Here is a 7,120-nt window from a genome sequence, read left to right on the forward strand (position 1 = left end):
AGGAAAGTGCATCTACACATAAACCTACAGAGGAAAGTGCATCTACACATAAACCTACAGAGGAAAGAGCATCTACATAGAAACCTACAGAAGAAAGTGCATCTATAATAGAAACGTGCTAAAATTTAAATATGTCTAATAAATTAAAAGAAACACTTTTTAAATATAAAAAAAACCACAACAAAAGGATAGTCAATGAACCCACTTTTAGAAATAATTAAGGAAAGGCTTATACACAGACAGAAACACTCTTTGATGATTACCAGGGAAGGGAGGGCACAAATTAAATCAAGTGAAGGGAGAGAGAATATACAAAAAGGGGTCACAGGCAAAATACTGTTAAGGAAAAGGAAGGCAGAGATACATGAGTTATAGACAACAAAGTAAACATTATTACATTCACAATCCAGCATTATCAGTAATAAAAGACATAGATAAGAAAAGAAACTTCCTTTTTTAAAGACTACTGAAGCTCTGGTGGCCTAAGGTAAAGAAGTTGCACTGTCAACCCCAAGGCATATGGTTCGAATTTGCCAGCTGCTCCATGGGTGAAAAATGGGCAGTTTCCTCTCTGTTGATTTAAAACCTCTGGAAGCCTGTTGGAGAGTCAGCTATAAATCAGTTCTGACTCAATGGCACACAACAACAACAACAACAACTGGGAGTGTGAAATAATTTATTTATCCATTCAACCAACAGTTTCTACATTCAACTCAACTTTCTAGGAACCAAGTACCAGGTTAGGGGCTGAGCAAACAAAGCTGGGCATAAGAACCCCTGAGCTTCAAAGTACTCAAAGTGCACTAAAAGCAAAAATTACAAATTATCCATGATTATGCACACAAGCATGGTGAATGTGTATGTATTCATGCATAATTAGCAACTGTTTGTCACCCTTGTTCTGACAACAAGGAAATCTCTGGAAATAGGCTTATGTTATGAGAATCATCTTGATGAAGAGAAAGCTAAAACCTTCCACTATTCAGTGTTGTTTTTGTTATTATGTGCTGTTGAGTTGGAACTGAATGATTCTTCAGTGGGTTTTAGGAGGCTGTAAATCACATTAGAAAAGACTCTTTCTCCCTCAAAGAAGCTGGTGGATTTGAACCACCTGCTTTGGATGTCAGCACAGGTCCTTATCCACTAAGCTACCAGAGAAAGCTCCCGTTTCTAGCTTTACCTCCCACTAAAAGGAAAAAGTTACAATGAAATAGAATTCAACTCAAAGCAACCCTACCAAACAGAGCAAAATTTCCCCCATGGCATTTCCAAGGATGTAATTATTACGGATGTGGACCGCAGAGAACTTCCAACCTTTCTGTTAACAGTGCTGTACTTACTCACTGGGCCACCAGGAATCCTTTCAGCATTATCCAAACATGGAATCCTTTTACAGTCAAGCACTATACTATACTCAGCAAAAAAATATTTCATTAATTAATAAGAACAAGTTGAAGGAAGATGTAGCTTCAGTCAGGATAGTCCTTCAATCTACGTGTGGTCCACAGATCAAGTCGTTACTGCTCAGAGAACAGATGTCTAAGTATTTAGAACTTCTATAACAAACTGACATGCTACAATATCCAAAGATGTGATCAACAGATTCACCTCACTAAACATGGCACAGGGAGCTGTGGCATAATGGTAAGGAATTGTTCTATCAATTCAGTGGCGAGGGTTCAAATCCACCAACTGAACTGCTCCAGAGGAAAACATGGACAATCTCCTCCTGTACGGTTTACAGCCTCTGAAAAGCCACTGGAGGGTCAATTATGAGTCTGTTTCTACTGAATGGCTGTTAACAACAATAGCATATGTAGTACAGAACAAAAGTAAGGATCTGTGACAGACTAAAGATAAACGAATTCAACAACAAAACTTCAAAGAGAGTATGAAAGCACTGCTTCAAAATTCCTTGTATAAAAATCTATGGCTTGTGCTGAAACTGAGTTAGAATAAAATTTAAATAGCAATGGCTGGTTTATGACTTAGCACACAGGCTCCAAATATGAACATTCATTAATATCTCTACAAACAAAACATCAAAGAACTCTTACAAGGATGTCATCCTTGACGATGTCTCAAGGACTCCATAAAGAAAGCACCTCTGCATTGCAATCATCTGGAGCCAGGTTTGGGGAGATGGCAAATGTGAAAGATCTAGAAATCACCCTTCTCAATTAATTCTACACTGAGGCAGAAAACAGAGGTGCCGGCCAATGACTACGGGAGAAAAAGGATGGTGTGAAATGGCAGCACTGAGGTAAGTCAGCAGTCCAAACACAACGCCCTCCCTTATGTAAGAAACCACAGTGCAGTGCTGGCTGCCAGGGTGAAATAATGTGCCTCTGTGAGTGAGGGCCTAAGTGAGCTGCAGAGACTGGGACCTCGTGGAGTTTATCTAAGCCACATACGCACAGTCTGTTAATGAGCGCTTAGTCCCTAAAGTGGACCCAGTGCTGATAAAAACCAGATGCAGGCCAGCTGATCATGGCAGTCTCCTGTCCCAATGGCCACTGGCTCCTCTGCCTTCCTGGGACCCCTCCAGTGATGGACATTTGCAAACTGAAAGATCCTCACCCTTTCAATTACTCACGCCCATGAAATCCAAAGCTACCTTAGTGCTAATTAAGTTAAAAGCAACATAAAAACCACAATCAACAAAGGGGAAAAAAATAGATAAATCAAACTTCATAGGAATTACAATCTTCAGTCCATCCAAGGGCTTTATCAAGAATGTGAAGAGGCACCCTACAATGAGTTATTACCTCACTCACAGGATAGTTCTCATTAGAAAAACAGAAAATTAAAGTACTGCTGGGGGCGCAGAGAAATTGGTTGTGCATCGTTGTTGGAAATATAAAAGTATGTACTTAGTAAAAAGAGTAAAAAGACTTCCCCAAAAAGTTAAACATAGAATTCTATTATCTGGAAATTCTGCTCTTAGAGATACATTCAAAAAGTCAGAAGTGGAGACACAAATAATGACTCATATGCCAGTACCATGAAGTATTATTCATAAGAAAAGATGGAAACAACCTTTGTGGATCAGATGGTGCCATTCAGTTATCAGCTTTTCTTACTATAGTGGCTCTCATGTTGCTGTGATACCAAAAGTTAGGCCACCAATATGTCAAATACCAGCAGGGTTAGCCATGGTACATACATTGCAATGCTGCTTTTTGACTAAAACAGACTAAAAAGAACAATCTGGTAATCAATCTACTTGTGATAAAAACATGGCCTTACACACAGCAGCAATACACTCTGATACAGTGTCGGAAGATGAGCTCTTCAGTCAAAACAGGGCGGGAGAAGAGCTGCCTCTACCTAAGAGGAGCATTTACCTTAATGATGGTGAGGGAGTTAAGCTCCCGAGATCTTCATTTACTGATGTAGTACAACTTAAAATGAGAAGAAAGAGTTGTAAACATACATTAATAATCAGAATGTGGAATGTACAAAGTATAAAGCAAGGGAAGTTGTTATTGTTGCTGTTATATGCCACTGAGTCACCTGCAACCCATAGCGACCCTATGTAAAGCAGCTCTGAACTCTGCCCTATTCTGAACCAGTCTCACTAATTCTGACACACAACCTCCATTGCTGCCCTAGTCACTGTATCAATCCATCTCATACCGGGTCTTCCTCTCCTGCCATGTCCCTCCACCCTTCCAAGCATGATGTCCTTCTCCAAGGACCATTCTCTCCTGGCCATGTGCCCGAAGTGTGTGAGATGGAGCTTCAAAACCCTAGCCTCCAAGGAGGAACTTGGTTTCATCCTCTCCCAGACAGAACTATTTGTTTTCTTGGCAGTCCATGGTATGTTGGAACTTGTCAAAATGAAATAGAATGCTTAAAAATCAATATCCTACACTTTAGTGGTACAAATAACAATAACAAATACTTTAAGGGGCTGAAACGGGCTGGTACTGGCCATTTTGAAGCATATGATCAGCTACAGGGAACAACAAATTAGAAGAAGAATGATGTCACATTTATTGTCAAAAATATTTCAAGATCCTGAAATACAATACTGTCAATCATAGGATAAATCCATAAAACCACAAGGAAGACCAGTTAATATGATTATTACTATTATTATTCAAATTTACATACTAACCTCTAATACTAAATAGTAAATATGAAAAAGTTGAAGATTTTTACCAATATCTATCTGCAGTCTAAAACTGATCAAACTTGCAAGTAAGATGTGTTGATGATTACTGGTGATTCAAAAGCAAAAGTTGGAAACAAAGAAGGCAAATTAATAGTTGAAAAATATTAGTTTGGAAATATAAACAAGAAATTTATTCACTGGAAACATCTTTTCAACAATATAAATGATGGTTATGTATTTAGGTCTCATTGTATAGAATACAGTGAATCAAACTGACATCTGTAGAAAGAGACAAAGTCAGACTAAGGGGAGAGCCAATTGTAGAACAGATCAGCAATAGCCCGACATACAAGTTTAAGTTGACGGCTGAAGAAAATGAAAACAAGTCTACCAGAGCCAAAGTATGACCTTAAGTATATCCTGCTCAAATTTAGAGACAATTTCAAGAATAAAAAACATGTAATAGAAACTGCTAACTGAAGACCAACAAATTGTGATGATATCATAGGACAAAATAGGATAATTGGAGGACAAAGCATGATGGAACACAGGACAAAGCAATAGAAAAAAGACAGGAAAACATTTTTTAAAGAGTAAAATGATAGCAGAAGAGACTGTAATTTGCTCTTGAATATAAATAAAATAATCAGAAGAAACAATGATGTGAAGAGTTGAACAGAAAAGGTTAAAAGGTGGCTCAAGAAGATAAAATGTTATAGAGAAATGTACAAAGACTGAAGTCAGAAAACCAAAAGGGAATATGCTCAGCCTTTCTCAAATTGAAACACACTCCCCCACCCCCCAAAAAACCACACCATTTCAAGCTATAATAGTGAAGGATTCTATGGGCAAAAAATGGAACAACATGTTGATGATGTTGGTATGTGCTGTCAAGTAGAGTCTGACTCACAGTAACCCTAGGAATAACATATCTAAACTCTGTCCTATCTTCAGCATCCTCACCATCTCTGACATACCTGAGTCCATTGCTGCGGTCATTGTCAATCTAATCTCATCGAGGGTCTTTCTCTCTTTTGCTGACCTTCCCCCTGTCCTAGGCTGATGTCCCTTTCCAAGTAATAGCCTTTTCCAGTGACATGCCCAAAGTATGTGAGATGAAGTATCACCAACTTTGCCTCTAAGGAGCACTCTGACTGCACCTTCTCCCAGACACGTCTGCCCTTTTTTTTTCCTTCTGTCTGTTCTTTTGGCAGTGGATGGGATAGCCAGTGCTCTTCTGCAACACCACAACTCAAAACTATCTATTCTTCCGCCATCCTAAGTCAATGTCTAGGTGTAGATACAGAGCAAATGACTGAAGACGATGGCTTGAATCAGGTGCACTTAACTGACAATCTTTGCTCCTCAGTACTTTGGAGAGATCTCTGACAGCAGACTTTCCCAGCACAGTATTTCTTGACAGCTGGTGCCAAGGGCGTTGATTGTGGATCCAAGTAAGATGAAATCACTGACAATTTCAATCTTCTATCTATTTATCCAGATGGCCCAGTGGTGAGGACTTTTGCTTCTTAATATTGAGATGCAAGCCATACTGAAGGCTGTAGTCTTTGATCTTCTGCAACAAGCGTTTCAAGTGCTTTATATTTTCAAGCTGCCCTCAGCTCATCTCTTTCACTTCTGAATCTCTTCTCTTTCCTTGGCTTCTGAACATTCTAGTACAGTTTTTAGAGTCTCCTCTGACATCTATTTTGGTCATTTCTTCCTTTTTTGTCTATTTAATGACCTTTTACTCTCTTCATGGATGATATCCTTGATGTCACCCCACAATCCACAAAAAGAAAATGGAAAGAATACACAGTGACTATAATGAAAAGAAGAGGTTGAGTTGAACCATCCCATATGATAAAGAATACATAGTACTGAAGGAAGAAGTTCAAGCTGCACTGAAGCAACTGGAAAAAAACAAGCCTTCAGGAATTGATGGAGTATCAACTAAAGTGTTTCAACAAATAGATGCAATGCTAGAATGACTGCTTTGTCTATGCCATGATATTTGGAAGAGTTACCTGACCAACAGACTGAAAGACATCAATATTTGTCTCCTTCCAAAGAAACATGTTCCAAAAATATGCCTAATTTATCAAATAATATCATTCATATTATATGCAAATTAGGCTGAAGATGACTAAACAAAAAGTCAAGCCAGATTCAAAGAGGATGGGAAAGAGGGATATCATTACTATTACCACATAGACCATGGCTAAAAGCAGAGAGTAACAGAAAGATGTTTATTTGTGTTTCACTGACTATGCAAAAGCATTCAACTGTATGAATCATAACAAACTTAGATAACAGCAAAAAGAACAAGAATTCCTGAACAATTAACTGTGAAACCTATACAAAGAACAAGATGCTGTTTTGAGCAAGAGGATACTACATGGTTTAAAATCAGGAAGGATGTACATCTAAGTTGCATTTTTTCACCACATTTACTCCAGATCATTTGCTAAGTATACATGTTTAGCAAATGATCTGAGAAGTTGTACAATACGAAGAAGAAAGTGACATTAGAATTTGAGGAAGACTCATTAACAACCAGTGATATGGTGATGGTACATCTTTGCTTGCTGAAAGTGAAAAATATCTGAAGCATTCAATGATGAAGACCAAAGTCTTGAGTATAGATTATACCTCATTCAACATAAAGAAAACAAAAATTCTCATAACTGGGCCAATAAGTAACATCATCATAAATGGAACAACATTGAAGTTGTCACGAATTTCATTTTACTTAGATCCAAAACCAATGCCCAGTGGTAGATGGAATTTGCTCCAGGACTTAAGAATCATAAATGACATAGCTGAGCCTCTACATCTTGTAGTTCCTAACCTGTACACTATAATAGACAAAGTGCTAGTCTATAGGCCTTTTATTGTAAGAACTGCCTTCCGTCTGTAACTTGATTTGTGCCACTATTAGAGCCTCTACTTGGAATATTATTGCTTTTTAATTTTTGACTCATGTACAGCAGCCAGGAA

At 38.2% G+C, this 7,120-nt stretch overlaps 1 protein-coding gene and 1 pseudogene across 1 annotated transcript in view; one reads left to right on the top strand and one right to left on the bottom strand.

Annotated features, from left to right (window-relative positions):
- LOC102860537 overlaps nt 1-22 on the top strand; it is a 1,178-nt pseudogene extending 1,156 nt beyond the window's left edge.
- Nucleotides 1-7,120, bottom strand: part of WWP2 (WW domain containing E3 ubiquitin protein ligase 2) — a 150,114-nt gene that overhangs the window by 42,750 nt on the left and 100,244 nt on the right. The gene's annotated exons all lie outside the window — the stretch shown is intronic.

Source organism: Elephantulus edwardii, unplaced genomic scaffold, assembly GCF_000299155.1.
Source record: "Elephantulus edwardii isolate Elephantulus edwardi_28Jun2011 unplaced genomic scaffold, EleEdw1.0 scaffold00001, whole genome shotgun sequence".
In the NCBI taxonomy this organism is placed as follows: Eukaryota; Metazoa; Chordata; class Mammalia; order Macroscelidea; family Macroscelididae; genus Elephantulus; species Elephantulus edwardii.